This window comes from Myxine glutinosa, chromosome 11, assembly GCF_964187855.1.
Source record: "Myxine glutinosa chromosome 11, kmMyxGlut1.1, whole genome shotgun sequence".
Lineage (NCBI taxonomy): Eukaryota > Metazoa > Chordata > Myxini > Myxiniformes > Myxinidae > Myxine > Myxine glutinosa.
The window spans coordinates 115,427,999-115,452,045 of NC_136271.1; the positions used below are offsets into that span (position 1 = coordinate 115,427,999).

General features: G+C 48.7%; 3 protein-coding genes across 9 annotated transcripts in view; 2 read left to right on the top strand and 1 right to left on the bottom strand.

Annotated features, from left to right (window-relative positions):
* ICE1 (interactor of little elongation complex ELL subunit 1) overlaps positions 1-24,047 on the top strand; it is a 524,149-nt gene that overhangs the window by 207,798 nt on the left and 292,304 nt on the right. The gene's annotated exons all lie outside the window — the stretch shown is intronic.
* The window catches only part of SNAPC4 (small nuclear RNA activating complex polypeptide 4), a 179,504-nt gene that overhangs the window by 103,302 nt on the left and 52,155 nt on the right, over positions 1-24,047 (bottom strand). The gene's annotated exons all lie outside the window — the stretch shown is intronic.
* The window catches only part of AHCY (adenosylhomocysteinase), a gene marked incomplete at its 3' end in the record, with an annotated part of 390,713 nt that continues 380,898 nt past the window's right edge, over positions 14,233-24,047 (top strand). Inside the window, 1 exon segment of the mRNA XM_078787057.1 lies at positions 14,233-14,238.

A 24,047-nucleotide genomic window follows, 5' to 3' on the forward strand; every position in this document is an offset into this window, starting at 1 on the left:
AGGGAATTACCAGTGAACTGGTACTCAATTAGCCGACCTCGGAAGGATGACAGGCTGAGTCAACCCCCCTGGCATTAATTCGGCGATCGACCGAGATTCGAACCCAGGATCCTAAGCCGGCACCCTAGCCGCTAGCCCAACACCAGAAATGGTGTCATGAACACAATTTATTTACGCACAAGCACAAAAGCAAGACGGGCCGATTTCCGATTCCGACGGGCCGACGGGCGAGACGGGCCGATTTCCGATTCCGACAGGCCGATTTGGAGCAAGAAAAAGAACGAGACGGGAGAAAAAGGAGAGAAACGAGACGGGGAAAGCCGATTGGAGAGGCGAGTGAGGCGCGATTGGAGAGGAGTGTGAGGCGCGATTGGAGAGGAGTGTGAGGCACGATTGGAGAGGAGTGTGAGGCGTGATTGGAGAGGAGTGTGAGGCACGATTGGAGAGGAGTGATTGGAGGGGAGTGTGAGGCACGATTGGAGAGGAGTGTGAGGCACGATTGGAGAGGAGTGTGAGGCGCGATTGGAGAGGAGTGTGAGGCGCGATTGGAGAGGAGTGTGAGGCGCGATTGGAGAGGCGTGTGAAGGATTGGAGAGGAGAGGAGTGTGAGGGATTGGAGAGGTGAGGGATTGGAAAGGAGAGGGATGTGAGGGTTTGGAGAGGAGAGGAGTGCTAGGTGGAGAGAGGAGAGTGTCAGGTGGAGACAGGAGAGTGTCAGGTGGAGACAGGAGAGTGTCAGGTGGAGAGGAGTGAGGGGTCACATATTATGTGAAATAACTAAATTCACACCATTTCTGGATCTGATGACTTGCCAGTAACCATTTTGTAAAAATGAATGTGCAGCATATAACTCAATATGTCGAAATGTCACACACATCCATGCCCGTGGGATTCCCACGGGTGACCCCGCTAGTATTTGTTATATTATATCACCTTTATCTATCAATATTGTTGAAATTAAGATAAAATAGCTGTATGTTGAAATATGTTGAAAAAGTCAAAACTTTACATGGGGTGTACTTACTTTTTCACGTGACTCTATATATATATACATATATATATATATACGTATATATATATACATATATATATACATATACATATATATACAGACTTGGCATTTAATATGGAATTTATTTTTTTTGTGGGGGTGAACTTACTTTTCAAGATGTCTTAGAACCATATAAGTTCATTGGAATTATGTTGAAATTATTCTAGATTTTGTTAATGTGACCTTTAAAAGAAACAAAAACCACATTTTACATTTCGAAACAAATAACTCAATCGAACTCAATTCATGGACAGTACCGTGTTAAACTTCTGTACGTTTTCCAGAAGTATCTTTATATTTTGCACATTAGCCAAAAAAATTTTTAACAAAAACAAAAGTTAAATTACGACTGGGATTACGGACAGTAAAATTACAGTTCAGTACTTCGTGTAACCCCCACGAGCATTCAGGAGAGCACGTACACGTCGAGGCATGCTGTTCACGAGATTTGCCAAGGTTTGGACAGGAATCGCTTGCCATGCAGTGACAATAGCCTGATGCAATTCATGCACAGTGGTCGGCTACTGGTCCAAGTGGTCGATTTGACGCGTTAATTCTGCCCACAAGTTCTCTATCGGATTTATATCCGGGGACATGGCAGGCCACTCCATATGCTCTCCACCACGGTCAGCAAGAAAGTGTTGGATCATGCGAGCACGATGAGGCCGTGCATTGTCATCTTGGAAGACAAAGTTTCCTCGAAAGGCTGCACGAGCAAATGGAAGCAATGTTTCTTCCAGAATGGCCCTCTACTTGAACTGGTTCAGGTTTCCATTCAGAACAACCAGGTCAGTTTTGCCCAATGCATGAAAAGCAGCCCAAACGGTCACCCCACCACCTCCAGCTTGGACTCTTGGCATTATACAATCTTTGTTGTAGGCTTCATGCTCTTGTCTGCGCACTCGGACGCGGCCATCTTGACGATAGACCAGAAATCTAGACTCGTCACTGAAGATCACGTGATTCCAGTGTCCTGGCTGCCATTGACGGTGCTCTCTGGCCCTGTGCAATCGGCGCTGGCGGTGTTGTCTGGTCAGGCGTGGCTTTCTCAGGGGACGCCTGGCACGATAGCCTGCTTGAACCAGTCGTTGGTTGACTAGCCTTCTGGATACAGGCACATTTGTCAGTTGCTGCCACTCAGCCCTAAGCCGATTAGCTGACTTGGTACGGCCATTGCGGACAAACCGGTGCAGCTGGCGATCATCCCTCCTTGTGGTTCTCTGCGGGGACGTCCTGGCCTCGGTATTGGAGTAGGGACACCCCTCTGAGCATTTTGTTTCAGGATCTTTGACACCTGACCTTGAGTGATGCCATACTGCCGAGCAATAGCACGCTGTTTCATGCCGTAATTTCGTAAAGCCACCACTCCATGACAAACAGCATTGTCGAGTTGACGGACCATCTCCAGAGGAAGTGGCAATAACTTTTGGAGAGGTGCAGCAGCTGTTTTCCACTAATACAGAACACAACAACCATTGTATACCCGACTGTGAAGCCAATCATCAAATGCACCTGTCTGTACATTTTGCCACGCCACCTGTGATATAATCCTGTTGTTGACTTCTTGCTGCGACAGACAATCAGTGACATGGTTCTTTTTTTCAAATAAATCACCAAAGTGTAAAAGAAACTCACCAGATTGATATACTGAGTAAAGAAAGTAAACCCAAGTCAAGAAAAAAAATATATTCCATATTAAATGCCAAGTCTGTGTGTGTATATATATATATATATATATATATACACACACACACACACACACACACACACACACACACACACACACACACACACACACACACACACACACACACACACACACACACACACACACACACACGGCTCGGTTCGCTGCGCTCGCCTCACAAAGCGTCGTTGCTGAGGAACGGGCTTATTTTAGCCGAGGATAATGACAATGACTGTTGCTGTGTTGTCATGATTTACACCAATCATAATACAAACAATTATTTTGCACAAATTTATTTGTTGCGTTTGTGATATCACATTTTTATAGGCAATTTAGGTTGAAGATTTTGGTTGAATGTTATTTTTTTCAAGAAAGAACCCCTCAGCACATACATAGGGGAGGGGTAGGTGCAGACTGGAAGTTTGGAACGATTACACCTCACCACCACGTAATTCAAAACACCTCACCACCAAGTAATTCAAAACACCTCACCACCAAGTAATTCAAAATGCCTCAACACCAAGTAATTCAAAACACCTCACCACCAAGTAATTTAAAACACCTCATAGCAATAAAACACGTAATAAAAACACCTCACCACCACGAAATTAAAAACACCTCACCAACACGAAATTGAAAACACCTCACAGCCATAAAACACGTAAAAAAAACACACCACCACGAAATTAAAAACACCTCACAGCCATAAAACACGTAATAAAAACACCTCACAGCCACGACATTAAAAACACCTCACCACCACGTAATTCAAAACACCTCATCACCAACTCATTCAAAACACCTCACCACCACATAATTAAAAACACCTCACCACCACGTAATTATAAATACCTCAGCACCATGTGATTTAAAAACACCTCACCACCACGTCATTTAAAAACACCTCACCACCACATAATTCAAAATACCTCAACACGTGATTCAAAACCACCACGTCATTAAAAACACTTCACAACCACGGAAACAAAAGTTTGAGGGAGTCGTTAAGTGACAACACAGACACTGCCCAGATGTGTAGATATATAGATGAATGACTGCACCTGATTTGCCGTTTTGTCATGGTTTAAACCAATCATTTCAAATAATTCTTTTGCACAAATGTATTTGTAATATACGTGGTATCACATTTTATAAACAATTGAAGTTGGAAAAAAAAATTCCCCCAAAAAAAACAAAAACTTTCGAACATTTTTCAAAGAAAATACTCTTAGGACATACGGACGGGAGAGATATGTGCATACCAGAAGTTTGGTACGATTTCACAAAAGTTTGAGAAAGTAGTTCAGTGACAGGACAACACAAGACGTGACAACACAACACAACACAGACACTGCACAGGTATATATATATACAACAACAACAACAACATGCATTTTAAGGCCATTTTCCCTGCTAGAGCAGGGGTTAGCCTTGCGGTCCCCATGACAATCTTCTCCATTTTGCCCTATTTTCTGCATCTCTCCTTGTTAACCCCCTTCACCGCATTTCTTCTTCCAACATCTTTAGCCAAGTCTTTCTCGGTCTTCCCCGTCCTCCACTTCCTTCTACATTCATTTCCATCACTCTTCTCAACCAGTCACTTTCATCCTTCCTCAACACATGACCAAACCATCTCAACCTGTTCCTCTTCACAGCATCAATCACAGGCTCTATTCCCATCATCTTTCGCAATTCATCATTTGTCTTCCTCTCTCTCAACTGTTGAATACTGTTGAATGCAGAGAATGAATGGGATGGCAACATAGAGAGTAACCCAGTTTTAGGACCGGCAGAGAAGATAACCGAGAAGGAAGTTGAGGAAGCGATAAAAGCAATGAAGAGTAGAAAAGCGGGAGGGCCGACGGGAGCTGTGGGAGATATGTTGAAGGCAGCGGGAAATTGGGGTGTGAAGAGAATGACAGAGATCTGCAATCTGGTGGTGAAAGAAGGCCACATTCCAGTGGATTGGGAACTAGGTACCCTCGTCCCTCTATACAAGGGGAAAGGTGACCCCCTGGATTGTGGCTCGTATCGAGCCATAAAGTTTTTTTTTTTTTTTTTTGTTTTTTTTTAATTCCAAAAGAATTAGTGGGGGTAGAAAAGATCAAGGTTATGGATGGGGGAAGATAAGAGATGGTGGTGAACAGCTGTTTTAAAGACCTGGAGGGAGGAGAGGGATTGAAGGGAGTGTGGGAGTTTGTTCCACAGGCGGGAGAAAAGAGGAATGAAAGAGTGAAGGTGAGCAGAGAGCCGAGATTTCGGCAGTTTAACCATCAGAGGGTTGCTGGCAGATCTTGTGCGACCTGTAGGAATATTTGGGGGACAGAGCACAGAGAGAGCTGGGGGAGCAAGGCCGGAGAGGAGTCGGTAGAAGACAGAAAGACCACCTACCTGCCTGCGGTGAGCGAGTGAAAGGCCCTCAGAGATAGCTTCATCGCGGGAGATTCCAATGATTTTGAAAGCTTTGGATTCAACAGCGTGAAGCCGAGCCAGGTGTGAGGCAGGAGCACCAGCCCATAGGGGAGAACAGTATTCCATTGAGCTGCGGATGAAAGCCTTGTATGTGGTGAGGAGCTCAGGTGTGCCGAGGAAGGACTTCGCACGACGGAGGATGCCCAGTCGGCGACTGGCTTTGGAGGCCAGCTTGGAAATGTGGTTTTCCCAAGAAAGATCATGGCAGATAGTGAGACCCAAAAGCTTGAGTGACAGAACTTCTTGGAGAGGATTGTTGAGAAAGTAGATGGGAGGGTTGTCCAGTCGATCTTTTCGGAGAGACATAGTAAGAGAGTGAGATTTGGCAGGATTGAAAGACATGAAATGAAGATATTGGAGCATGGAATGAAGGTATTGGAAAGGGTGTTGGAGAGGAGGATAAGGAAGAAAGTGAAGATTGACGAAATGCAGTTTGGATTTATGACAGGAAGAGGCACGACAGACACGCTTTTTATTGTGAGGCAGTTGCAAGGGAAGTATATGGAGAAGAGAAAGAAGTTGTTTCTTGGGTTTGTTGATCTGGAGAAAGCATTCGACAGCGTTCCACGTGAAGTAGTGACATGGGCATTGAGGAAGTTAGGAGTGGAGGAATGGTTGATCAGAGTCGTGATGGCAATGTACAAAAGAGCGCGCACAGCTGTAAGGACGAAGGACGGGAACAGTGGTGAGTTTGAGGTGAAGGTGGGAGTGCATCAGGGGTCGGTACTTAGTCCACTACTATTTGTAGCTGTGATGGAGGTGCTGGCTCAGAGCGTAAAGGAGGGTTTACCGTGGGAGTTGTTGTATGCAGATGATCTGGTGTTGATTGCAGAAAGTATGGATGGACTGAAGGAGAAGATGAACAAGTGGAAGGAATGTATGGAGACAAAAGGTCTGAAGGTGAATATCGGAAAAACGAAGGTGATGGCAAGTGGTAAAGCATGTGGTGAGGTGGAAAGAACTGGGAAGTGGCCGTGTGCTGTGTGCAGGAAGGGTGTCGGAGTGAATTCCATTCAATGTACAATGTGCGCTGAGTGGGTTCATCAAAAATGTAGTGGTGTGAGAGGGTCATTAACCAGTGTGGCAGCTACATTCAAGTGTAAGGTGTGCACAGAGGGAGCTGCAGATGGCGGAAATGTTGAGTTGGATCTTGGAGATGGCATGAAGCTGGAAGGTGTGAAAACATTTTGTTACCTTGGAGACATGCTGAATGGAGCAGGTGGATCAGACTCGGCAACGGTTGCTCGAGTGAGATGTGCATGGAAGAAGTTTCGGGAACTGAGTGGCGTGCTGACGAGGAGGAGAGTGTCATTGAAGCTGAACGGAAAGGTGTATGCTGCATGTGTGAGAAGTGTTATGATTTATGGGAGTGAGACGTGGGTAATGAACGTACAGCAGCAACGAAGGTTGGAAAGGGTGGAAATGCGAATGGTTTGGTGGATGTGTGGAGTGGAACCCTATCGAATGCTTTCTCCAGATCAACAAACCCAAGAAACAACTTCTTCCTCTTCTCCATGTACTTCTCCTGCAACTGCCTCACAATAAAGAGCGCGTCTGTCATTCCTCTTCCTGGCATAAATCCTAACTGCATTTCGTCGATCTTCACCTTCTTGCTTATCCTCCTCTCCAGCACCCTATCCAATACCTTCATTCCATGCTCCAATAACTTTATCCCTGCCTTCAACTTTATCGCAATATTCCTGCTGCCTTCAACATATCTCCCACAACTCCCGTCGGCCCTCCCGCTTTTCTACTCTTCATCGCTTTTATCGCTTCCTCAACTTCCTTCTCAGTTATCTTCTCTGTCGGTCCGAAAACTGGGTTACTCTCTTTGTTGCCATCCCATTCATTCTCTGTATTCAACAGCATTTCCATATATCTTTTCCATCTTCCTTTAATTCCATCTCGGTCCACAACGATTTGTCCCACTTCATCCTTCAAGCAACTCACCCCCATCACACCTCTCTTTCGTTATCTGCTTTGCAATCCTGAATACCGCTCTCTGACCCTTTTCCGAATCCAAGCTTTCTCTGAACATTTTCCTACATGCCTCCTGCGCCTTTGCTACCTCTTGCTTCGCAGCCTTCTTGGCTGCCTTACAACTTTCATGCTCTGCTTTTTCTGCTCCCGTACCCTTCGCCTTCTGCCACTCCTTGAACTTCTTCCTCTTCTCGTCAATCCTCTTTCCAACTTCCTCATCCCACCACGATGTTTCCGAGTGCCTCGGTGGTACTTTTGTCCATCCACATACCTCCCCAACGGCTCCCAATAGACTATCTTTCATTGACATCCAACCACGTTCAAGCTCAACCACATCCCCCTCTACCCTACTCAGCCTCTCTTTTAATGCCTCCCTTACTGTCACCTCTTTCAACCTCCACACCTTCATTCTCGGTTGGTACTTCACCCGCCGAGCTCTCCTCGCACCTTTCACCCTTATGTCGCAGACAACCAAGTGGTGCTGTGAAACAGCCTCCTCCCCCGGGATCACCTTTGTGTCCCGGAGGTGCCCCCTATCTCGCCTACGCACCATCAGGTAGTCAACGGTTGTCGCCGACCCACCTGACGTGTATGTAACAAGCTTATTATCCTCTTTCTGGAACTGAGTATTACAAATCAACAAATCAGCTCCATCACCAAACTCCAAAATCCTTTCACCTTCTCCATTTCTCACACCATATCCGTAACCCCCATGAACTCCCTCAAAACCGTCCATACTCCTTCCCACATGTCCATTTAGGTCTCCTCCTACCACAACAACTTCCTCATCTTTCACGTTTTCCATCAGCTTCTCTATCGCACACCAGAACTCGGCCTTCTCTTCATCGCTCCGACCAACCTGCGGAGCATATCCCGAGATGACGTTCACCAAGAGCTTTCCAATCATCATTTTCACCATCATCAACCTATCACTCACTCTAGTCACACTCACCACACTGTCTACAAACTCCTCAGAAAACAGGACACCAACACCATTCATGCCCTCCGGGCACCCTTGCCACACAAACTTGTATTTCTGTCCCTGCCTACCCTTCACCATTCTCACACCACTTCCCTTCCATCTCGTCTCTTGCACACAACATATGTCCACTCTCCTTCTGATCAATACTTCCACCACTTCTCCTGATCTCCCTGTCATTGTCCCTACATTCCATGTCCCAAACGTCAGAAACCGATCTCCACTTCGGGCTGTACCCTGCCCATATGTAGTTGTAATTGTCATGGTTCTCTTTTTGAGGCAATGTTTTTATGGCCGTATGCCCTTCCTGACGCCAACCCTCTTAGTCGCCTCTTACGACACGCAGGGATACGGTGTACGTATTCTAACCAAGGTACACACCGGGAACTATATATATATAAATATATATATATATATATATAAATATATATATAAATATATATATATATATATATATATATATATATAAAAAAAAAAAAAAAATATATATATATATATATATATATATATATATATATATATATATATATATATATATATACAGTGGAACCTTGACTTACAAGTGCACCAACTTACGAGTTTTCCGAGATACGAGCCGTCGCTCGGGCGGTTTATTGCTTTGAGATGCGAGCCGAGATCTGAGTTACGAGCTTACGCCACCCGCCACCAAGTGGGTTCCGGTCACGTGGTTATCTTGCCGTGCAAGTATCTCTGCCGTATATCGCTGCTGCTTTGTTTTCGCATTTTGGTTATTTTGAGTTTACGCCACCCGCCACCAGGTGGGTTCCGGTCACGTGGTTATCTTGCCGTGCAAGTATCTCTGCCGTATATCGCTGCTGCTTTGTTTTCGCATTTTGGTTATTTTGAGTTTACGCCACCCGCCACCAGGTGGGTTCCGGTCACGTGGTTATCCTGCCGTGCAAGTATCTCTGCCGTATATCGCTGCTGCTTTGTTTTCGCATGTTGGTTATTTTGGAGCTTACGCTACCCGCCACCAGGTGGGTTCCGGTCACGTGGTTATCTTGCCGTGCAAGTATCTCTGCCGTATATCGCTGCTGCTTTGTTTTCGCATTTTGGTTATTTTGGAAAATTTATTAGTTTTAACCATGGGTCCTAAGAAATTGAGTGCCAAGGGCAGTACTGAGAAGAAGAAGAGGATGATGTGCTTGGATATAAAACACGCAATCGTCGAAAAACATGAGCGAGGTGTGCGTGTTGTCGACTTGGTGAGGCGGATGTGAAGGCAGCTGAAGATTTTATTATAACTTTTGCCGAACTGATAGAAGCCGAACGATACATCCCCCAGCAAATCTTCAACTGTGACGAGACAGGGCTCTTCTGGAAAAAGATGCCGAGGAGGACGTATATAACGGCAGAGGAGAAGAGCATGCCAGGCCACAACTTGTTCAGAGTGCCGGCGATAGCTCGCCTTCTCTTTGTGGAAAACACGGTGAGATCCTTAACATCCAACAACTAATGGGATGCAAACGGGGCGCCCAGTTTAGCGGTACACACATTGATGAATCACCCTGCCTGTGATTCACCCATGACAGGTTATAGCTGGGTCGGGATTCAAACCCAGGCTGGACAGTTTAGAGTCAAGTGTGCGTACCTCCAGTCCAGGCCATCCTGCCAACTTGTATGCTGCATACAGGTGAAATATAAAGCGCGAGATATTTTTATATATACTGTATATTTAAAAAAAAATTGGTGTGGTTTTTGGCGGGCTGGAACGGATTAATAGCATTTCAATGGGGAAATTTAATTTGAGAAACGAGCAAATTGAGTTACGAGCTCGGTCACAGAACGAATTAAACTCGTAAGTCAAGGTTCCACTGTATGTATGTATATATATATATATATATATATATATATATATATATATATATATATATATATATATATATATATATATATATATATATATATATATATATATATATATATATATATATATATATTGTTGCGGATATGGAATTTGGCCTCCATATCCGCTTGTAAATATTCCCCTATTTCCCCAATACTCCCCAACTATCCCCAATCCCCCATTCCCTAGTCCCATTGCCTGTAAATAACACTCTGTAGAACCGACCTTCCCCTTTTTCCCCCATTAAATGTCGTGCCCAGGTCCACCGCATCTCACGTAGACAACTTTCGGACATCTTGCTAGTTATTCTTAGTCTATGTCAGTTAAGGACTCGTTTCCATTAATTCTGACTCTTCGTTGCACCAGAATGTGATTGTATGGCACCAGTAGTGAGTTTAGGACCTCCCCATACCTCCTTCCATCTTCCTCATGAAACCACAACAACCACAACTACAACAACAACTACCACAACAGCGCGCGGGGAGTGTGCGTCCTCACTCCGGCTCGGTTAGCCGCCATTACCCATGTGCGCCGACGGGGTTACCACGAAGGGGCTGCCTGTCGGCCCCTCGTCAAGGGCGGAGCCGGTAACCCCCCGCACCCAATGAGAAGCAATGGGCCGATTCCATCTGGGGCGGAGCTAACGAGCCGAGGGCGTGTCACTCCCCGCCGGATATACGCGGCCACTTACCGGACGTGACGTGAGATGCGCCCCCAGCTTGGAGAAAGAACGTCACCTTCCAGCGCTGAGAGAGACCTCCCGCATCTCTGGACCGGACCGGGTCGATTCTGTCCCTGAGCCAAGAGTGTACCTTGAGCCATCGACTACCCGCCTTCCTTGCCATCAATCCCCGTGTGAGTCAGTTTTGTCCTGTTTATCTGTCGTCTGTCGGGGCTACTATAAGACCGTAATTAAGTGCCTATCTTTCTATGCTGTCCCTCTCATCCCTGTAATCTAACCTTCCGCAATATTATAACCTCCTCCGGAGGTCTTGAGAACCGTACCCCTGGTGTCGTGTCATTTTAAACCCAGCCGTTGTGTCCTTTCCTCAATTGATTTAGCGTAGCGCGACTCGGCCAAGGTTCGAGTATAATCGGGTAACTTGTGCGAACACGGCGGCCATTCCGCTCGGCCCACCATAACATCAAAGTCGTGTCCGTAACAATTGGTGTCAGGAGTGTCGGATTCGGACCTGGGACTAAATTCATTTAGCCCAAATTTTGGAACACCAATTGTACCATTAGGGTAACAATTGGTGTCGAGGAGTGAGATTCGATCCGGAGCGCGTTTTACGCGCTCGAAATTATAACGGCGAAATTTGATTGTGTTTTACAAAATATAAAAACCCGAATTTTGAAAGTCGCGCTATGGCAGACCAAGTCGGCTGGGGTCCGGTAGAGGAGAGTGAGGCAGGGTCGATCCAGGACCAAAATGAGGGACAAGAGGAGAGCGAAGCAGTGAGGGTAGCAGACGCACAAAATAGCGTCGTTGCAACGTGGCGCCTCGCAAGAGCGCGCGGTAGCCGAGCCCGCTGTATCAACGGGCTTTAACATGCAGCCGATTGACATGCAGGCCCTCATTGCGCAGCTACAGGCAGCTGTACAGATGAGTATGGGGAGCCAAATTGAGCGATTGGAGGGCCAAATGGGGTCCAATAGCGAGAAATTGAGGGATGACATGGGGTCCAATAGCGAGAAATTGAGGGATGACATGGGGTCCAATAGCGAGAAATTGAGGGATGACATGGGGGCCCAGATCGGGGGGTTAGGGAGTAGAATAGAGGGATTAGACAATAGATTAGGGGAAATACAGGAGGGGTTAATGGGGGTAGAAAACAGAATGGCTGCCCAGGAGAATCAAATGGAAGGGATGCAAGAGGGGTTAGAGGGGTTAGAAAACAGGATGGAAGGCAAATTGAGGGACATGAGGGACCAAGCGGAAAGGGAAGTTAAACAAATGGGGCAGCAGATAGAGGGGATCAGAATGGGGGTAGAAACCAAACTGGATGCTCACAGGGAGGAAATGGAGCAGATGAGGGTGGCATCTGGGCAGGAGATGCAAGTGATGGGAGAGGAGATCAGAAGAGGTGTGAGTGAGGAGGTCGGAGGAGTGCGCGAGGAGGTGAGGCACTAAGGAGCGCATGGAGAAGGAGGTGAGAAAGGGGACTGTAAAATTGCAAGGGGGTATAGAGGAGTTGACGCTGGGAGTAGAACAACTGACAGTGGGACAAAAGGAGTTGGGGGACCAGGTAAAGAAGAACACAGCTGTAATAGAGGGTTTAAAATCGACACAGAAGGAGATGAAAAAGGACGTAGGGGTAATTAAAAAAGAGTGTCAGACGGTACATGAGGACCTGACGAGGAAAATGAACAAAGTGGTAGAGGTGATGGAGGTTAAAGAGCGGGAGGTGCGGGAGCACATAGAAAAAAATAAAGTGGAGTTAGAGGAAGAACTTGAAGGGGCGCACGAGGAGATGAAGGAGGTGAAACAGAAATTAGAAGAAGTGGAAGAAGGGGTGAGCGAAATTAAGAAGCGACGGAGAGAGGATAAGAAAGAGATAAAAGAGGAGGTAAAAGAATTGGTCCAAAGTCTGTGTTCGGATCGTGATGATGTGCTCATTAACCGGATGAGGGATTCGCAGGTGATGGAGGAGAAGCGAAGAGAAAGAGGACCCGGTGTAAGTGGTGACCAGTATGGTCGTGCGTATGATGCGCCAGGTGATTTAATAAGCTTGGGGGTCGAGATAGACCCGGATGTTCGTGAGAGGCCAAGAGTGAGGTGTATGGCTGGTCCGGAGGGTATGGAACGAGAGGTGCGAGGTGTGGGTGAGCAAGGTTGTGGTGGTATGGAATGGGTAGCGGGTTGCGGAGGTGTGACCCATGCATCGACACCAACAGGGGTAGTTGTTGGAGGGACCGGGGAGGCACGAGAGCCCCTTGGGGGTAATGTACTGTGGGGGCCCGGCCGGTTCGGCCCCGCGCTGACCCCGCAAGGGGCGACGCACGGGGTCCGGCAGGCGGGCAACGACTCGCATACGAGGTGGTCCCACAAGGTCCCACTCGCGCCGTATGACGGCAAGAGTGATCTACGCGCGTACCTGGCGCAGTTCGACTGTGTGTAAGGGCAACGGTTGGGGTGAGGACGAAGGTGGAGTACACCTGGTGGCCGCATTGCGCGGCGCGGCGGCGGAGGTGCTGACGGCATTACCAGCGGGTGCTCTCACCCTGCCAGCCCTCCGCGACGCCCTAATTAATCGATTCGGCATTGAACAGCAGAGCGAGCTTGTTAAAGCTCAGCTCGCGCTGCGAAAGCGCAAGCCCCAGGAAGCCATCGGGGAACTTGCCCACGACATTCGCCGCGCAGTGGGGATCGCACATGCTAGCATGGCAGCGGATTCCCGGGAAAGCCTGGCGCTGGACCATTTTATCCAGGCCCTCCCGGATATTGAGCTCCGGCAACAGCTCGCCATGTGGCGCCCGCAGACTCTGAGCCAGGCGGCTGATGCTGCGGCCCGTTGGGAAGCAGCGAGGCCCCTGGCCCGGGGGGGCGAGCGTCTCGCAATGGCGGTCCGCCAGGTGGGACCCCCGATGGAGGGCAGACCCCTTAGGGGGCCCGCCCCCGACGTGGGTCCTGACCTGGCGGGCATGGTCCGGAGGCTGGTGGACCAGCGCCTGGCGGGACCTGGACCATGGCAGGCGGCCCCGGAGGTGGCCCGCGGTGGACCACGAGCGGGTAATCCAATTCGGACCTACAGGGGGGGAAATTTGGAATTCCGGAGGCAAGCACCTTACCAGGTGAGGTGCTATACTTGCAACCGTCTGGGTCACCTGGCGCGGCACTGTCGAGCCACGCGCCGGGATGATCCCCGGCGGTTGAGGTCCTCAACTCCGCCCAGGGGGGAGCGGGTTAGCCGACCCCAGACACCCCCCCGCCAGACCCCGGGAAACTAGAAGGTGTCGGGCACGTAGGGCGGTGTTCGGCAGCAGAGGATGGAGGAGAGCCCTCATTGACGCGACAGGTCATTTATTGTGGCCAAATTGGAACCGGTAGCCTGACAATTAGATGCAAAATTGCCGGCGTGGGGGTAGACGCCGTAGTGGACACAGGAGCTAGCGCCACGATCATCAGCCCTGTGGTCCTTGATTCGAGCGCAGGTGGCTGGGATAAGATCCAGCGCCTGCAAAATTATAGTTTGCAGCTTGCTACCGGGGTAACGGCCCCGATCATAGGGCGTGGTTCTGTGACCCTCAAGTTAGGGTCGGTAAGGAGGGAGATAGATGTTTGGGTGGCGGAGGTGTGCGACCCATGTTTAATAGGGTTGGATTTGTTGACTGCCAGCGGTTGTAAAATCGACTTGTGCCGGGGGATCCTGCAGGTGGGAGTAGAAGAGCTGCCGTTAGGGGGAGTGAGCACGGCCGAGAGAGCGGAGCTGGAGGCTTCCGAGGCCGTGACCATCCCCCCAAGGGCCGAGGCGATAGTGCCGGCCCGGTGGGCAGCTCGCCCAACATGGCAGGAGTCCTGCGGCCTGGTCGAACCGGTGGCAGCGCAGTCCATACCGGGTTTAATCGTGGGCCGCACCCTTGTAAAAACGGACGGACCGGGAGTGGCCGTCCGAGTAATAAATATGAGTACAGAACCACGCACTATAGTAAGGGGCACGAGGGTAGCTGGCTGCACCCCAGTTAAGGAAGTCGCGACAGTGAGGGGCGAGAACGTCCAGCCGAGCCGACCCCGGGGGGAGCCTTCAATAACAAGTAGGAATTGGCCCGATCCCATTTGCGAGATGGTAAATCGTAGTAGCGTAGAGTTGGGAGGTACCCAGAGGGAGGCCTTACACAAACTGGTTGGGTCCCATTTGGACCTCTTCTCCCTGTCCACCGAGGATATTGGACGTACGGGCCTGGTGAAACATCAGATCCACACCGGTGAGGCCCGGCCTATTCGTCAGGCCGCCCGACGGCTCCCTTGGAGCAAGAGGGCGGAAGCTGACGAGCAGGTTAAAAAAATGCTCGACGCAGGTGTGATCGAGCCCTCGGGAAATCCTTGGATGTCACCTGTTGTGCTGGTCAAAAAGAAGGATGGGACCACGCGGTTCTGCGTGGACTATCGCCAGCTAAACAACGTGACACTCAAGGACTCATATCCCCTGCCAAGGATTGATGACACCCTCGATGCCGTTGCGGGCTCAAATTGGTTCACAACTTTGGACCTCAAGAGTGGGTATTGGCAGGTGGAGATGGATAGGGCAGGGAAGGAGAAAACGGCATTTTCCACAGGTAAGGGACTGTATCAGTTTACTGTGATGCCGTTTGGTTTGTGTAACGCCCCCGCCACCTTTGAAAGATTGATGGAGCATGTACTCGGCGGCATGCCATGGCAATCATGCCTGGTGTACCTGGATGACGTCCTGGTACATGCCCAAACGTTCCCCCAGGCAGTAGCTAATTTGGACCAGGTGTTCGGGTGCCTCAGACAGGCAGGGTTGAAGCTGAACCCGAGTAAGTGCACTTTGTTTGCAAGAGAGGTGGCCTATCTAGGTCACGTGATCGGCCGCGAGGGGGTAAAAACGGACCCAGACAAAATTAAAGCGGTAGAGGAGTGGCCCGCACCACGTACCATCAAAGAGGTGCGGGGATTTTTGGGACTCTGCTCCTACTACCGGCGCTTTGTGGCGAAATTTGCGGAGTTGGCCCGTCCCCTCCACCGGCTTACGGAGAAGGGGACGCGATTTAATTGGACACGGGAGTGCCACGAGGCCTTCCAAAAATTGAAGGGGTGTCTAACATCCGCACCCCTTCTAGCTTACCCCACTAGTGACGGGGCATTTACCCTGGACACGGATGCGAGCCAGGAAGGATTGGGCGCAGTTTTGTCTCAGACACAGGAGGGCGTGGAGAGAGTGATTGGTTACTATAGTCGGGCCTTAAGTAGGCCCGAGCGAAATTATTGCGTCACTCGCAAAGAGTTATTGGCCATGCTGGCTGCCATGAACCATTTCCACCCGTACCTGTACGGGCGGAAATTTTTGGTTAGAACTGACCATTCCTCCTTGCAATGGCTCCTTCGGTTCAAGGAACCGGAGGGCCAAATTGCAAGGTGGTTGGAAAAGTTGCAGCAGTACGATTTTGATGTGGCCCATAGGGCCGGGAAGGCCCATGGTAATGCGGACGCACTCTCTCGGCGTCCTTGTCTGGGGGAAAACTGTAAATTTTGTGCGAGACACGAGGAGAGGGAGCAATTGGGCGATTCCGCCCCGATTCTCGTCGTCCGGGCAACCCGGGTGAGAGGGCCAATTTTGCCACTAACCGCGGACGAGGAATTTGGAGAGTTGGCTTGGAGCACGCACGGCCCAGCAGGAGGATCCTGTTCTGGGGCCGGTGTTCCAATGGGTCAAATTGGGGCAAAGACCAAAGGGGGAAGAGGTCACCCCCCTCGGGGCGCAAACAAAGGCGTATTGGGCTCAGTGGCAGACCCTGGAATTGAAAGGCAACATCTTGTATCGCAAGTGGGTGGAGGTTCCCTCTGATAGAACTTCCTGGCTGGTGATAGTCCCTGACAAATTCAAGAACGTCATATTGCAACAGGTGCATGGTACCCGCTCCGGCGGCCATTTGGGCAGGACAAAGACAATATCGCGGGTACGCCGGAGGTTTTATTGGGTGAATATGGGGCGCGACATACAGGACTGGTGTCGGAGATGCGACGCCTGTACTGCCAAAAAGGGACCAGCACGGAGGATGAGGGCCCCCCTTCAATTACACCAGGTGGGGGCCCCCCTAGAGCGGGTGGCCATGGATATCCTAGGCCCACTACCCCGCACCCGCCTAGGTAATAAGTACATCCTCGTTGTAATGGACTATTTCACCAAGTGGCCGGAGGCCTATGCCCTCCCCAACCAAGAAGCAGGGGTGGTAGCACAGGCCTTCGTGGAAGGATTTGTGTGCCGGCATGGGATTCCACAGGAGTTGCACACCGACCAGGGACGAAATTTTGAGAGCAAATTGCTAAAAGATGTGTGCAGTCTCCTGTCAATTCGGAAAACCAGAACAACGCCTTTAAGACCTCAATCTGACGGGATGGTGGAAAGATTCAACCGAACTTTAATCCAACAACTGGCACTGTTCACCGCCACCCGTCAGGATGACTGGGACGAACATCTCCCTTATTTGCTAATGGCCTACCGAACCAGCCAGCACGGGGCCACCGCATGCAGTCCAGCGTTGCTTATGTATGGGCGGGAGTTACGGGCTCCCGCCGACTTGCTATGCGGTCCCGTGCCAGACACAGTGGTTAACCCGCCGAGGGAGGGGTACGCACGTCACCTAGAGGAAGGCATGGAGCTAGTCCATGCCTTCGCCCGCCGCCAACTCCATCTGGCGGGGGAAAAGATGAAGCGCAGGTACGACGACCGGAGCCAGGGGAGTCAATACGCTCCGGGGATGAAGATTTGGTTCTTTAATCCCCGGAGACGGAAGGGGAGGTGCCCAAAACTCACCTCCCCCTGGCAAGACCCAGGAGTCGTCCTGTCGCAAATCTGTGACGTGGTCATTAAGATCAAAATGGGGCCACGAGCCCTCCCTCGGATCGTCCACGCCGACCGGATAAGACCTTACACCGGCGAGCAGGCGCCCCCGTGGATTGCCTCGGCTTTAGATGCCGAGGCGGGACCCAGTACCTCTGAATAAGGGGGGCTTATTAGTGCCAGAGGACTGGGGGGTTGAGGAGCGATGGGCCCGGTGGGTAAGGGTGGCATCCTTGCCACCCTTCCCATATGAGTGGGGCAAAGGAGCAATAGCTTATGGGGTGTATGGCAGTGAAAACTAGCCCGGGTGGGTTAGGTTATATTGTAGGGATCTAGCGAAGATGACATTAGGTGACGTTAAGGTTAGTTAGTGACTGATACCTGTAGTGGGGACGCAGGTAGTTTAGTGTGGATGATAATGACGAGGGAGCGCAATAGTTTAAAGGGACGACTGGGAAGCGCAAGTTTTAGAAGGGAGTAGTTAGCTGAGATGATGCCGTGTGTGTGAGAATTGAACAGGTGTGATTGCACAGGTGTGCAACTGGACAGGTGTGTGGAGCAGTGTATGAGTAGTGAGTGTTGTGGATCAGCGCGAATGCGCTTGGGGAGAGAAGGGTGCAGGTGGCACCAGGTGTGAGAGCACAGGTGTGCAGGTACAGGTGTGTGGAGAGAGTTGGAGTAAGTGGTACGGAGTGGTGTGCATGGTGCGAAGGTGTGGATGGGGGAAGAGTGGACCCCTTTCACGAGTACCCGGGGCGGGTAGTGTAAGTGTTAGGTAGAGGGTATAGGTAAATTGTGGTTGGATATTGGCATTTGTGGTGCGGTTGCAGAATGGTATTGTGGATGGGTGCATTAGTGTTGTGGAAATGGCTGGGCGTGTAGCCTGTTAGTGTGTGTAGTTGGTTGGGCACTCCACCACTGTGAGGATGTCGGCCAGGTGAGGCCGCAGGTGGGCTCTGGGAGCCGTTAGTGTCAGTGGGGCCCGAGGATCCGGAGGACGGACCCGGGTAGCCCAGTGCCAGAGAGGGCACCGAGTGGGGAGAGCGCCAGAGGGCCTTCCCCAGGTAGTTAGGTTAGGGTGAGGAGCAGGTAAGCTCGGAGGCAACTGCAGTGGTGGAGGTGTGCAGGTGGGTAGACCCACTGGGAGAGGTACACGCCACAGCCCAGAAATTGTGCGAGGGCACCGGGAGATGAATCGGGGGAGTGAGACCCCAAATTGAAAAGCACCACAGTTTGGTCAATGGGCATTGGTTTTTAGAACCCAGAGTGTAAGAGGGCCAATGGTTTGGCAGGAGAAAGACCCCGGGTAATGTAAAGTTGTTAAAGTCATTTAGGAAATAGTTAGGATTGATGAACCTGTCGCACCATACGCAGCCACTTACCTGTGGTGATGATGACTCCACACCTGTGTTTTCCTTGTTTTGTTGCAGGAAATGAGATTGCTGTGGATTTGTGAGACGCATCACGACGTGGATGAGACATTGGGGTGATTCCATCTCTCCCTCCCTAGGAGGGACTGATGATGAATTGGTAATGGCAAATTTTGATGTTGAGTTGGAGATGGCAAATTATGTTGAGTTGAAAATGGCAAATTTGATTGGTTAGGAGGGAGAGAAGACGAATTTGGTTTATGGGAGGAACGGGGAAGACAGTAGGGACGTTTGTTGATTTGTAAAGTAGATGTTTATGGGTAGTGTTGTGTTTTGTGGATACAGTAAGGGGTAAGGGAGGGGCCATGTAGGTTACCTGGTTGGGGGGGGGGGGCGTACGGTAGGAACGTACCTGTCTCACCTGGTTCCCATGTGCCCCCAGTGTGCATCATCTTATATTGCGTGCACTTTTGCGCCCTTACCACCTTACTCACTTGTCTGCTTCTTTTGTCTCCCACCTCCGAGGATCTGGCTTTGGGGCAGAGAGAGAGGAGAGAGAGGTGCTGGCTCCGCAGTTGTGGGCCTGCACTTTCGCTGCTTGCTGCCTGGATCGATACACCATATGGACCGCAATTTTGGTGGCCACCCACAATGGACCGCAGTTCTCTTGCGGCCAAGCACCACCCGTGGATGGACCTATGGGTCAACGTGGCACCTATGCCATACAGGTGAACCACTTTTAGTTGACACCACTGAAGGCCACAATACAGAAATGGACGCGGTTGGCGCCTTTCTTTATTTTTGAAAGAAGCCAGAAGGCCAAGTGCACCACACGAAGAGCAAGAGACACCTGCAGGGTTAGGGGTTGTTGTTTTTATTTTAATGAACAATGGTGACTGCACCGATTGGTGCTGGGGTGGTGCTTTTGGTGCTTGGACGGGGTGCTCTGCACATTATTAAAGGCCGTAAGGCCACAGAGCACTCGTGGGTTGGTGTATCGATGCTGGCATGCATGCTCTCTCTCTATGCATAACATCTGCATGTGTTCCTCCAAAAACAGGTCCTGGATCGTAGTGTAAATATCAGCGTAGTCTTGTGTAAATAATACTCCCTACCGGCTGTATGTTTAGTTTGCGAATTCTTTCCGCGATTCGGTTATCCTGTGGGCGTGTTTCTGTGAGGAGAAGGGTGCAACGTCGCAGGGGGACATATTTACTCATTTGTGAACATCTGTAAAACTGTCGCACTCAGGGTAGAGTTAATAGTAGAGGGAACTACATCTGAGTGCCACACTAAAATAGGTAAAAATTTATCGGATCGGGACGCCCCGAGGGTAGAGAAGGGTGCAATGTTGCGGATATGGAATTTGGCCTCCATATCCGCTTGTAAATATTCCCCTATTTCCCCAATACTCCCCAACTATCCCCAATCCCCCATTCCCTAGTCCCTAGTCCCATTGCCTGTAAATAACACTCTGTAGAACCGACCTTCCCCTTTTTCCCCCATTAAATGTCGTGCCCAGGTCCACCGCATCTCACGTAGACAACTTTCGGACATCTTGCTAGTTATTCTTAGTCTATGTCAGTTAAGGACTCGTTTCCATTAATTCTGACTCTTCGTTGCACCAGAATGTGATTGTATGGCACCAGTAGTGAGTTTAGGACCTCCCCATACCTCCTTCCATCTTCCTCATGAAACCACAACAACCACAACTACAACAACAACTACCACAACAGCGCGCGGGGAGTGTGCGTCCTCACTCCGGCTCGGTTAGCCGCCATTACCCATGTGCGCCGACGGGGTTACCACGAAGGGGCTGCCTGTCGGCCCCTCGTCAAGGGCGGAGCCGGTAACCCCCCGCACCCAATGAGAAGCAATGGGCCGATTCCATCTGGGGCGGAGCTAACGAGCCGAGGGCGTGTCACTCCCCGCCGGATATACGCGGCCACTTACCGGACGTGACGTGAGATGCGCCCCCAGCTTGGAGAAAGAACGTCACCTTCCAGCGCTGAGAGAGACCTCCCGCATCTCTGGACCGGACCGGGTCGATTCTGTCCCTGAGCCAAGAGTGTACCTTGAGCCATCGACTACCCGCCTTCCTTGCCATCAATCCCCGTGTGAGTCAGTTTTGTCCTGTTTATCTGTCGTCTGTCGGGGCTACTATAAGACCGTAATTAAGTGCCTATCTTTCTATGCTGTCCCTCTCATCCCTGTAATCTAACCTTCCGCAATATTATAACCTCCTCCGGAGGTCTTGAGAACCGTACCCCTGGTGTCGTGTCATTTTAAACCCAGCCGTTGTGTCCTTTCCTCAATTGATTTAGCGTAGCGCGACTCGGCCAAGGTTCGAGTATAATCGGGTAACTTGTGCGAACACGGCGGCCATTCCGCTCGGCCCACCATAACATCAAAGTCGTGTCCGTAACAATATATATATATATATATATATATATATATATATATATATATATATATATATATATAAAAATATATATATATATATATAAATATATATATAAATATATATATATATATAAATATATATATACTGTATATATAAATATATATATATAAATATATATATATATATATATATATATTAGGGTGGGCTTCAAAAAAGCAAAATGCAGATTTTCTCCGGGACATGGTCTTTTTTTTGTTCCTTTTGGTGTCAAAGGAAACCACACCAAATTTGAATGGAATCCAATAATATTTAGGGGTGCCACATCAGTGATGAATTTTCCCCCATGCAAAAATAGGAATTCCCATTTTTTGGGCTGTATATACACAAAATAAATACATAATTATATATATACATTAAATATAATATTAAAAATAAATATATAGTAAATATACATTAAATAATAAATATACATAAATCCACATTATACATTATATATATACAATATATTATACATACAGTTTTGAGACTTCCTATGATCACTATCTGGGCAATTTTCATGCATGTTTTGTACAGGTTCCCGGGGTCAGGGGTACGCTTTTTTAGTGTGTAATATGTAGGCCTAACTTATTGACTGTGGCTCTTTTGTAGAGAGTGACCCTGTGGAGTAAGAATTAACAGGATTTTACCCACATTCTTGCTTATTTTGCAGATATGGCATGTGCTAGTACCAGTGTTTCATTGAAAACTCGGGCTCAGGATAATGTGTATCTCATTGGGTCCACTTCTGGAGATGCCATCAAAGGTGCCAAGCTCCCGACTGTGCATCAATCTCTTGTCCTGTTTTTCCATCACCTGAAGAAGGAGAATCGCACTGCCCGGGAGAGTGCAACCCTCACCATTGAAGAGGTTGTGAAGTTCTGGGAAAAAGCTCACCTACCTACAACGACGAAGCAGCACTGCATCCATCGTTTGGAGAGGCTATATGAAGAATGGAGGAGCCTCCAAAAAGGTGCAAAGCGGGGTGGTGCGACCCAAGAGAAAAAGGAAGCATCCTTCAAGGCCTCCTTGGAGAAGACTTTGATCTTAGGCATGCAGATTCGGAGGCCATAATCACCAACCCCGAGGACAGGAAGTTTCTTCACGATCAATTCTCAGAGAGGAAGGCTTCAATGGGATCTGTAGACACTGTGTTGGAAGCAAAAACGTTCTTGTGTGTTTGAAAGATCAGCAGCCACGAGATGATTATCGTGAACTCCTAGAACTGACTGTCATCTACATGGGAGGAATCCCACCTCGTGGAATCCGGATCATGGCTCCAGGAGCAATGCACAGAGCCAGATGGATGGCAAAAGCACTATATTCACTACAGGTGTTCATGCTTCGGTCAGAGTTCCACTTGACACTTCGAGAGGCGAGAGAACTCCGAGCCTTCAACATTTTTGTCTGCCTTGTGTATGTACAGGCTTGGTTTCGGGCTCCACAAGCTATTGAGGCTCCCCTGAATGACATTAACCTCTTCAAGAAGTTGGAAAAGTTTGAACAAATCAATCAGAAGATGGCTCAGGCAGCCTTGAAGGCACTTGGCCGCCACACGTGGTACATGAGCCCAGTACTAGTGGCATTTGCATTCTTTGACACCAGAATTGACAAAGAAAGCAAGATCAATATGATTGAAGCATTGAAAGATGACGGTGAAAACCCCTCTCCAAAGAGACCAGCTATCAAACGAGGAACCGCCCTGTCAATCGCTGGCCTCATAACAAAACACACCAAGCATTTCTTCAGCATCCTAGGGACCCCAACTGATTGGATGGATAAGGATCCTGGTTCATGGGAGCAAGAAACCAGCTTTCAGGAAGCAAAGAAAGCCGCCAGTGGCTTAGTCGTGGTGAACGACAGGGCAGAAAGGGGTGTCGCATTGATACAAGACTACAATAAGCTCCTTACAAAGGATGAAGAGCAAAAGCAAGCTCTGCTCCAAGTTGTTGCTGCTCACAGGAAGATGTACCCCGATGCCAAGAAGGCAACAGTGGTGAAACAGGCCCAGAAATAGGAGTTACATTTCTCATTATATTTGGGTTTTTAAATATTATGTGATATGGTGTCTCTTCATTTTATGAACTGAACATTTGGATTGTTATCATTGAATTTGGGTTTTCATAGCAATATAGTGCTATTTGTGCAGCTATTGTAACTTGTGTTTGCTAGAATACAAAGAAAGTGAGTGGAGGGTGGATTTTCATAAAACAAACTTCTGGTTTTGCTTTCGATCCATATATAGAAAAGTTTTGTAGACACCTTTAGTTTGAAGGCTGATGTGGCACCCCTAAATAAAATCAGATTGCTTTCATATTTGGTGTCTTTTCATTTTGGAACAAAAGGAACAACATAAAGCCATGTCTCAGTAAATATTTAAAAAAAAATATTTTGAGCACCACCCTAATATATATATATATATATATATATATATATATATATACATATATACATATATATATACATATATACATACATATCTCTCCACAAATATATATACACACAAAATTACATATTAAACAGTATTTGCATTATGCTTCAACAAACTTTTGTATTAGGTACTCAAACCAAAATAAAAACAAAGTTACCGTATTTGAACATTGATTTGTAAACTTCAATCTGCACAATGTTTTGAGATGAAATGACAGTGCCCTCTATTGGGCTCTGTGGAAGTGGTG